The sequence below is a fragment of the Nicotiana tabacum genome, chromosome 22 (assembly GCF_000715075.1).
Source record: "Nicotiana tabacum cultivar K326 chromosome 22, ASM71507v2, whole genome shotgun sequence".
Lineage (NCBI taxonomy): Eukaryota > Viridiplantae > Streptophyta > Magnoliopsida > Solanales > Solanaceae > Nicotiana > Nicotiana tabacum.
Window position 1 is genome coordinate 123,414,345 of NC_134101.1, and position 11,256 is coordinate 123,425,600.

General features: G+C 38.9%; 1 long non-coding RNA gene across 2 annotated transcripts; it reads left to right on the top strand.

Annotated features, from left to right (window-relative positions):
• The first annotated feature begins 9,110 nt into the window (after positions 1-9,110).
• LOC107822988 (uncharacterized) lies at positions 9,111-10,918 on the top strand. 2 transcript variants are annotated; one of them, XR_001656521.2, is made up of 2 exons: positions 9,111-9,496; positions 10,491-10,918. It is a non-coding gene; the product is annotated as an uncharacterized LOC107822988 (long non-coding RNA). The 2 variants fall into 2 exon arrangements; XR_001656520.2 differs by having other exon boundaries at positions 9,127-9,533; positions 10,491-10,795.
• The last annotated feature ends 338 nt before the right edge of the window (positions 10,919-11,256 follow it).

An 11,256-nucleotide genomic window follows, 5' to 3' on the forward strand; every position in this document is an offset into this window, starting at 1 on the left:
GTCTACTTGTTCGAATTAATTGGGTTTTTGTTCGTTCGATTATATATATGTTTAGATTAATTTTAGATTCTTAGTTTGTTTAGGTCGGATTTATCACGATTTTCTGTTTTTTAGTTCTAGTTCTTCTTGCTTTTCTGTTTCTCTTATATTCTGTTATTTTAATTGCATGATTTAGATTTTAGGGTTTTGTGATTCAGTTTGATATAAGTGCTCAATATCCATTCATCCTTCATTGTTTGTCTCTTAGAGTTAAGTTTGTCACTAGCCGTTAAAACTAGATTTTTGAAGTTCATCATAAATTGAATCCTTTCTGGTTTGTCTTAAAGAGTCCAGATGTCCACCCTTTCAGTGTTTGTGTACTGTTTGATTTGTTTTACTCATATCTGCCTGCTTTGTTTTGTTTGTTAGGATTTGTAATTATTAAACACTTCTAGGGGTCAATTGAACAAAAGGAAAACTTGAGGGGTTTATTTGAGGGGTGGGTAAACTTAATAGTGTAAAAGAACCTACTGGAAGGTTCTAGAATATGGGCAGCTGGCCTCATTTGGTTAGCAGATAATGTTGAAACCAATAAAGGGCAGCCAGTTGTCCAGGTTGGTTAAAAAAGGTGCCTTGGGGCTGAAGGAATAATTCCATTATTCTCTTCAGCATATGACACTCCTCAAAGGCTATATATAGACCCTTTCCTTCACACACAAAATCAGATTCTGAACCCTAGAAAATACACAAAAATTTCTTCATTACTTTCATTGAAAATTGGTTGGAATTGTTCCCTGGTTTTTCTTTTAGTGAGAACTTAAAAGTTTTTGTGGGATTTCTGGATTTCTGGGTGTAAAGATGGTCTAAAGAGGCTGAATATTGTTGTTGACTTGCTGCTTTGCTCACATTTCTGCTTGTGCTGAAATCCTTACTCCATTTTTGCTTTGTTTTGATATCCAGTACCTTTTGAGCCTTTAAATGATCAGAGAAGATGGGAGCATGTATCTGTTTGTTGTAATAAAATGTGGTTTGCTTAAATGTTAGTTTAAAGCTCATATAAATGTTTGTGTAATATGAAACTGAATACCTCACTTGTTGGATCTTTAATTATCTTGTGTAGACTGTTCTAGTAAAACATTTTGTTCAAGTATTATGCACTTAGGTATTCTGTGTCATTAGTTTCAGTTGTGTGTATGAATAGTCCTCTATTTTGAATCATGTATAGCCTTCTGACAATATTCAATAATCTCATGGACCTACTCAATATGCACTCGCTGCTTAGGAGTGCGGGCGGTGGGAGTCTATGCTCCTCCCCCGGCCTGGGATGTAGCTGCAGCAAGGGGAAGCAATCCTGCCTAAGCTAGAGTGGTGTACATGCTCATGAACTGTGCCAGAGTCTTCTGAAGAGCTAGAGTAGTAGTAGCAGTAGGCATGTCAGGTGCTTGGAATCCGGCTGGAACTGTTGGTGGTACCTCGGCGGCAGCTCGCGCAGGTGCTCTGGCTGCACCACGTGCGCGTCCTCGGCCTCTACCCCGGCCCCACCTCTAACGGCTGTAGTAGGGGGCGCGGGTGCCTGATCATCTCGAGTAGCGTGTGTCCTCACCATCTGTGAGAGAATAGAAGACAGAAGTTTAGAATTATGATGTCAAAATATCGCACGACAAGGAAATCAAATGAAGTGGAATTTTCCTAACAGTTACATAGCCTCTCGTAGATAAGTACACACGTCTCCGTACCGATCAGCGAGACTTTAATAAACTGGCTTGTGATCCATGACTCCTTATGAACCTAGAGCTCTAATACCAACTTGTCACAACCCCGGTTTGCCCTCCGTGAATCATCGTGACGGCACCTAGTCCTCTACGACTAGGTAAGCCTAAATTGCGGAAGATAACCAAAGTGAGGAATAAAAACAAATTAAAATAGAATGAAGAGTGATAAAACAGTGTTTAAAAGTACCACTCGGCATACACAATATTTAACTCTCAACCAATACATACTTCCAAGACCCGAAAGCCCATGAATCACAAGCTAAGGATCACTACATAGTACTCTATCTCCAGAATATCTAAGAAGAAAAAGAAATACAGAAGGTCAAATGTTTAAAAGCTAGAATAGAAAGGGACTCCTCGATCTGTGGACGCGGCAGATGTACCTCGAAGTCGCTGGAGCAGTTGCCTTGCCTCAAGGGTGATAGGACTGAGTCGCAGTACCTGAATCTGCACATGAAAAACATGTGCAGAAGGGGCATGAGTACACCACAGCGGTACTCAGTAAGTGCCAAGCCTAACCTCGGTCAGGTAGTGACGAGGAAGGTCAAGGCCCTACTAAGGTTAAATAAAATACAAAGTATAACAGTGTAGAACAAGACAGTATAATTAAGTGCAACACTAAGAAATAACATAGAATAGAAAGAGCAACAACAACTAGAACAGAGGCAAAATAGTCACGGAAAGGAAATACAACTCAACGCAGAGATAACAACTAGGGTACCTTCTAGGATACCGTCCTGTAGTCCCAATTACATCTATCCAGTGGATCTCCCGGGATACCGTCCCATAGTCCATCATATATATCCGAAAGATCTCTCGGGATCCCGTCCTGTAGTCCAACTATTAGTGCACGGGGATCTACGGAATCCTGATCCGTAGTCCCAAATATAAATACCCAGTACTGGGGGAAAACTACCGGGTGCAGTCTCGTAGTTCCATATAACTATGCAGGGGGATCTACCGGAATGCCACATCCGTAGTCCCAAATAAACAGACAAGGGAGATCTACTGGAATCCCACATCTGTAGTCCCAAATAAACAGACAAGGGGAGCTACCGGAATCCCACATCCGTAGTCCCAATGTAAATACACAGCAACAACAGCAAAATATTCAGAAATAGCAACTTTCATATTAAGGCAACAAGTAATTCTAGCCTAGCATGCTGCACAGAATTCAGGTAAGGCAGTTTGAGCAAATAAAGCAATTAAATCACTTAGACATGTTTTCCTAAGCTAACAACAAGCTTAATAGTGCGAGTAATAAAAATAGGAAAGGAAACATACTAGTAATTACTTAATAAAAATCGGATTTCCAACAATTAGCACAAGTACGCACCCGTCACCTCACGTACAAGGCATTTCAATTACCAAATATACCAAATCCTAAGGGGAAAGGTCCCCCACACAAGGTTAGGCTAGCTACTTACCTCGAACCGTCTCAATAATCAACCCGAAACCACGCTCTTGCCACGATACTTGACTCCAAATGACCCAAATCTATTCAATTCATTTGCATAATGTAAATAACACTTCAAGTAACTGATTCTGCAAAGACATTCTAAGCTAATACGCGAAATTAGGAAAAATGACCAAAACGCCCCTTGGGCCCACATCTCGTAATCGGGTAAAATTTATATTTTCAGAATCCCCACGCTCTCACGAGTTCATGCATACCAAAATTATCCAAATCTAAGGTCAAATTCCCAATCAAAAGTCAAATTTTTGGTCTAAGAACTTTCTTCCAACTTTTCCCCAATTTTCATCTCCAATCAGAAATTAAATGATGAAACTAACTATAGATTGATGGAATATAACTAGAAAGGGTTAAAGAATTGTTACCCAATGATCTCCTCTTCAATTTCCTCTCAAAATCTCCCTCTCCCGAGCTCCAAATCGAATTTCCAACTTTTGAAACTAAACCCTCGAAATTTCATATTTATGCCCAGTTGTATCCACATCTGCGGTCCTGCATTTGTGGAACAATGGTCGCATCTGCGACTTTTCACTTAGGGCCCAGTTTCCGCATCTACGACTCCCCATCTGCAGATACGGCACCGCTCCTGCGGAAATTCCACCTCTTCTACGGTTCCTGTTGAACTCTCTGAATTCCACTTCTGCGGTTAATCCGTCGCTTTTGCGGCTCCGCACCTGCGGTCCCACACTCGCAGGTGCGGTTATGACAGCAAAACAGCTGAAGCTGCAACTCTAATTCCAAAAATCTTTCCGTCAACCATCTGAAATCATCCTGAGGCCCCCGTAACCTCAACCAAACCTACCAACATATTCCATAACTTCATTCAAACTTGTTCCAACCTTCAAAACGCTCAAAACAACATCAAAACACCTATTTTTTATCGGATTCAAGACTAAGAATTCCAAAAACTCTAAAAATACACTTTCGATCAAAAAGTCTATCAAACCTCGTCCGAATGACCTGAAATTTTGCACACACGTCATATTCAACACTGCGGAGCTACTCTAGCTTTCAGAATTCCATTCCGACCCTCGGATCAAAATCTCACTATCGAACCGGAAACTTCAAAATTCGACCTTTTGGCATTTCAAGCCTAAATTAGCTACGGATCTCCAAAACATAATCCGAACACACCCCTAGGCCTAAAATCATCCAACTGAGCTAACGGAACCATCATATTTTCATTCCGAGGCCGTCTTCGCACTGTTCTGACTACAGTCAATTTTCCAACACTTAAGCTCTCATTTAGGGACTAAGTGTCCCAAAACTCTCTGAAACTCAAAACCGAACATCCCAGCAAATCAAAATAGCAGAAATAAACTTAGGGAAAGCAGTTAATGGGGGATCGGGGCATAAATTCTTAATACAATCGGCCGGGTCATCACAGTCAAGAACCTATCAAGTTTGGCCCGTCTAAGCTCTTATGGCAGATAATGATGAAGAAAAGCTTCTGTAAACTCCTTCCATACTACTGGAGGGGAATCCTCACCTCTAGAAAATTCCCAAGACTCGTACCAATTAACTGTAACATCTCGGAGTCTATAGGAAGCTAGCTCAACTAACTTAGTCGCAATGGCCTTCATTACCCGTAATGTCCTCTGCACTCCATCAATAAATACCTGAGGGTCCTTGTTTGGATCTGCTCTAGTGAATACTTGAGGGTCTAAATTAATAAAGTCATGAACCCTCGCACCCACAAACCTATCTGCGTGACCAATACCTACTTCCTGACGTCGAGCCTGTGCGACTTCTAATCGAGTCAATAACTGAATAGCATCTCTCATCTCCTGACCTAGTGCATCCGGATGAGGTGTTGAATGTACAGGGGTGGGCGCTGGAGTTGGTGCCCCTTAGAGCTCTTCTGGGAAGGGCGGGGTATGTGAAATCTGAGATGGAACCTTACCATGAGACTTTCCACGAGCCCTAGTAACTCGTGGCGGTCGACTAGTAGTCTCACCAGACACGGACTTTCCCTTTTGGGCGACCTTACTCTTTGGAGGCCTCGCTGAAAATATAACATATCGTTAAGAACATGAATTCTTGCATCGCACGATCTGAGATAAAAAGAAAGGATAACATTCTATATGTCTTGTAGCCTCCTGTCTATAAGTGTGGTGCACAACATACCCATAAATAAGACTCTACTAGACACGGTCTGTAGACAACCCTAGGACAGAACCACTCTGATACCACTTTTGTCACGACCCAAACTGATGAGCCGCGATGGGTGCGTGAGTCCTACCTGTCAAACACCCCTAAGCATGCGTCTAAGATATAAACCTGAATAACATCTGCTGCATTATGAAAATAACTTACATGAAGGAAACACGTCATCAAGGCATATGTACGTATACATGCAGAATACAGTGGGCGAGCCGGCAAGGCTGTTATATATCCAAAACTGAAAGCTGACAAGGCCACATACAACCCAACTAGACATACTATCTACAGACCTCTAATAGAAACATAATTGTATAAAGACGGGATTGAGCCACGTCATATATATATATATATATATATATATATATATATATATATATATATATATATATATATACAAACATATCGTACCAAAATCAAAGCAGCTCCGGATCAAGTGGAGCACACCAACTCTCGCTGATTAGGGATCCTAAGAATGGGGACCGTCAGCTTGCCTACCTGCACCTGCGGGCATAAAATGCAGGCTCTGTGAAATAGGGCGCCAGTACAAAAAATATACTGAGTATGTAAGGCATGAAAATTAGTACGTAAAAGGCATAGATGAAACATGGAATACAGAAACACATCTTTAAATTTGAATAATTTTATAAATTCTGAAACTTTTATAATGTCATACACATGCGTAAAAATGTCGGGCCATGCATAGGTATGGGTGTACATAATATCATCAAGACACTGAGGGCATCCCATCATATCGTCTCGGCCACTGTGGGCAACATCATCAACATATACCAGTTGATCTGGTGGTGGTGCGTATATAACGCCGTAACATTTTCCCATATCCCATATACATATATTTACATATATACGCGTATATAACGCCATCTGGTCATGGGTCGATGCACATGTATAAATGAGTGAAATGCATGAAAAATACGTAATAATCTCAATATTCCTTCCGGATAAACTTTTCCAACTGCATATTATTCTGAGACCCATGAACAGAAGATAATAATATTTTTCATGAGGAATCAAGAATATAGACACCCCTACTGTTTCTATGAATAGAGTAATTTATGGAAACTGTGTGTTTGCTCATTTCTTCAGTGTAATTTGGATCATGCCAAAAGAAAGAAGGGAGGGCCTTAACATACCTGTTCCTAAAATTATTTGAACGGAATGAAGCTTCTGAATCCTTGAACGAAATAGTGGTTCGAAATTTTTTTGGATTGTTTGGACGAAATGGTTCCTGTTCAACGTTCTTGGTTTCAAACCAAGAACAGATTGTTGGTTAAATCCTTTTTTATAAGGAAATGAGATCAAGTCTCATGGATACTTGACAGAAAAGCCAACGTTCTGTTGCAAAGTCAAGCCTTCAAAATGAAATGAAATGGGAATTTGAAATTCAAAAGGCAACATTCTTTTGCAAGCCTTCAAAATGAAAATGAATTAGAAAGACTTTCATATCCAAAGTCTTGAAAGAATGAATGGAATTTGTATCCATTTGATACCTAACAAAGGAATGACTCTTAGTCATTTCTTGATAATGTAGCTAGTTGCCACATGGGGTGGAGGTGGGATGTTAATTTTTTTATCCACTTATTAGTTAACTGGGTAATGTCTTGTTACCCGGTAATTAATCAATTACCCACATAATTTAAAAATTACCACAAATTACTTAAAATTCTATTTATTTTTAAAATACTTCATATATATTTTATATATTATACTACCGTGGTCATATGGTACCTTGCATGGTACTAGTTCATAATTATCGGGTATTATCGCTCGACCCGTATTTTATTCCAAATTGGCCACTTTCAACGAAACTCGTTTTCTTTAATCCGTGTACCCCTTTATCCTTCATAACACTGATTTATCGCTTGTTACAAATAGTGTAAGTACATTAACGCCAAGATGATCTCATCCCCGAGACTACGTCTGTTAACTGAATACGAAATTTTAACGTACGAAAATGCAAGATGTAACAGAAGTTCAAGTATTTGAGTGTGTCGGGCCTTATTTCAAACACTTCTCTACATTATGTTAAGATGGTGAAATGAGAATTGATCCTTATGAGCATAAACAATAAGTCAAGGAAATAGGTAGATGAGCCTTATCTTTTGAAATATTCGAGGTCGTTTAGGCAAGGTGAAACTTCTCGGTCGAGAGGCAAAAGGTGCATGAGAATTTACTTAATTTTTAGCTCACAAGAATTTGTACAGCCACAGGAGCATAATCATAAGCTTGAATTAAAATTTGGGGTTCAATTCATAAGCTCGAGTTGGAAGCAAAAAAGGGTTTACGTCTATGACGAACCAAAGGGGTCATCACTTGCTTTTAATTGTATTATGTGCTTTCGAGACCTTAAAAACCTCATTTAGGGTCACCTCGATTTGCGTTCGCAGTCCGGGCACGTAGTCAGAAAGCTTAAATATGAAATTCTGTGAAAAATGCTAAGTTTTGAGTTTAAATTAAATAAATTTGACTTTGGTCAATATTTTGGGTAAACGGACCCGGCCCCACGATTTAACGCTCCCGGAGGGTCCGCGAGAAAATATGGGACGTGGGTGTATGCCCGAAATCGAATTCCGAGGTCCCAAACCCGAGGAATGAATTTTTAAGAAAAATTATTTTCTGAAAATGTTTAAGGAAATTGGAAATGAAATCTGATTAGAAAGCGATGGTATCGGGCATGTATTTTGGTTCTGGCACCCAGTACAGGTCTTATATATGTTTTAAGTTCTTCCTGTAAAATTTGGTTGAAATCGGACGTCGTTTTACGTGTTTCGGACTTAAATTTCTAAATTGGAAACTTGATGAAGTTTGAGGAAATTTTCTTGATTTTGAGGTTTGATTCATTGATTTTGAGGTTATTTAGGTGATTTGATTGCACGGATAAGTTTGTATGATGTTGTTGAGTTAGTGTATGTGTTTGGTTAGGAGCTCTGAGGGCTCGGGAGTGTTTCGGAGGTGTTTCAGAATGATTTTTGGCTTAAGAAATGTTGCAGGTTTTCTGTTGTTAGTGCCCTGGGATTTTACCCTTCGCATTCGCGTGTGTGAGCACGTGATTTTTGCCCTATATGAATTACTCCCACAAATTCAAGAAAATAATTTTTTCCCATTACTTGCAATTTCGTAGATGTTTGTAGCATTTTTTGTTAAGTGTTTGCATTTGTCTGCGCATGATTCATTTTGTTTAATCATTGAAAAATACAAAATATGTTGCATTTGTATTTAGGATTCAATTCTATATTTTAGGATTAATTAACAAATTAGTTATTTTATAAAAATGGAAAAAAATCACAAAAAAAAAAACAATTTACTTTTGCACTTTTTAATTTTAATCTTTGAATTTTTGGTAGTTTCCCTTTAAATTTGGTTTTTAATTACTTGTGGTAATTTTTAGTTAGAGTTAATTAATTCAATGTGGTAGGATAATATAATTTAGGAATTAATTTAGGTTTTTATTCTTTTAGATTTAATTTAAAAGAGTTTTGAAAAGAAAAAGAAAGAAAGAAGTAAATAAGTCAGTTGTTGGGCCAATTCCGTACAATCCCTTCAGGCCCAATGATTTCCCCTCCCAAAACCCGACCAGATCCGGCCCACTTCCACCCAAATACCTGGTCCGCCCCATGTAGCTAAACGACGTGGTTTTGAGCTCCTAAGGTTTCAATCAACCTCTATCTCATCTCATCTAACGGTTATCAACACTTCCCCCATTTGCAAAAGATTGTCCGAATTCCCCAATTGAACCTAAGACTAAAACAATCTTGTCTCTCATCTCCCCCACCAAACAACGCCACCCTTGAGCGAATCAGCCATGGTTGCCGGCGATATAGCTCCAATCACCACCAGAAATTGGTCATGCAATCATCACCCCTTCCTGCACCCTATTCCATCACCATTTTTCCCAAAACCCCTGCCAAATCGGACTGTTTTCAAATCTGAGATTGAAGGAGAAGAAAGTCTCTCGAGCCCTCAAGTCCTGATGAATGGCTGGGTTCGAAACGAGTATAGCTCGTTTGCTCTCAAAAGGAACACACGACTAATACTAGTTTCGAGCCGAGTCGGAATCGTTTGAAGTCTATCAAGCTTTGTGGCCGTCGAGGTATTCGTCTTGTTCCGGTTCTTTTCGCCTGCTTCAGGTTCTAAACAGCCCCCTTCCATTCTTTCCCTTCTTATTCTAGTTAATATTTGAGGCTTTGATTCTGATTTTCATTTCTTCTTTAGCTTTAGTTTGATTCTAAAATCAGTAAGACGGATTAGCATTATGGTAGTATAAGTTTACTTAGTCGTTTATTTGCTAAAAATTATTTTTCGAGCTTCTCGGAAAATTCTTTTGTTTCTGCTGAATTCAGTAGCTTGGTCCATTTGGTAGAGTTCTATTGGGTTCAGAGTTTGAGAACTCTTTTGGTTTGGGCTGTCTATACTGGCTCATGGTTTGGGGTTGGGCTTGGGATTAATTCAGCCTTGGGACAGTTTTGACCCATTTTAGGTTTTGGTTTCAATAGTAATATTCAGGGGCTTGAGGGATAATTTGGGTAGTCTACTTAGGGAAATCTTTTGGTAACAGAAATAGAAGCTGACTGGGGAGACTAGCATGAAATTAGAGTTTTGAGCTGAGGTCCTTTAAGCATAAATGAAAATTGAGCAGGGATTGAAAAGAAATTTCTGAAACCTTTTTTATGCCCTACTAATCCCTCTATAAAGTCTCACTTTCTAAAAGAATTGAGGGGAGGAGAAGAAAGATTTGGAAAAAAAGAAAACGGCTGAAAACACAAAACAAAAAGAGAAAAAACTGAAAAGAATGAACAATTAGAAGAAAAACACAAAAAAGAAAAAAAAAACACTGTTACATTGAAGTTTTCTTGCAATGCTTGGGGTTTTGAAGTTCTGAAATAAACCTGGGGTCTATTTTGGGTTGGAAATGGTTTGAAAGTTGTTTTGTCGTTTGGTTTCTGGTTTGAAACCACTGTTGTCTGGCTCATTTTACTGGTTTGAGTTGCTGATTTCTGGGCACTGTTACATTGACTGCATCTGGATTCTTCTCTGCTGCTACTCCGTTGACCCCTCACTTTTTCTTTTCCTGTTTCAATTTCCAGGTACACATTTAAGCTCTATTGTTTGTGAAGTTGGATTTGCAGAATGAAATGAAAAGCAGTAGTTTGAAGTGTAGTATCAGCTTATTTGTGATTCATCTGTATTGCTTTTGGATATTGTGTTTCTTTTAGTAGCCTGATGTGGTTTATTGTCCAGTTAAGTTCTGGTTTGGATAAGAAGCTTTGCAATTATATTTAATTGGGTAGTGTCATGAAAATTGAGGGGAAACAACTTGTTTAGTCATCAGTAGTTTAGACTTTGCACTCAATCATGATTTTATATAATGTGTGCTAGTTAAGGACCGTGATTCCGTTGGGTTGAGTGTGAGTCTGGCTGTATGGAGTGCATTTTCATAGCTATAAGTCCTATGCTTATCAATTCACTTATTCATGCTATTAGCCCAATGAATCTAGTTTCAGCCGTCTTTCGATTAACTATGTGTTCTGGATTCGCTTATATATAGCAGGAATACAGTCCTACTAACTTTCAGGAATTTGAAACTTAGTTTTCCCCCTTGTTCATGTAAAGACATGTTGAATTTTAAAAGGATTTTCAAATGGAGTTTGAGTTTGAAGCAGACTTGAGAATTTTCAGATATTTAGTTTAACTCATTACTTTTTTGCTTGCCTTTGGAAAAGTTCAAGTTTATGGTCTATTAAAGGTATTGATCCGAATTAAAATACACATGGGTTGTGATCATTGATTTTATGTTGTTAACTAGTGAAATAATTCGTGAGAGGGTTGTGGCTGTACTTGGAATCGAGATTG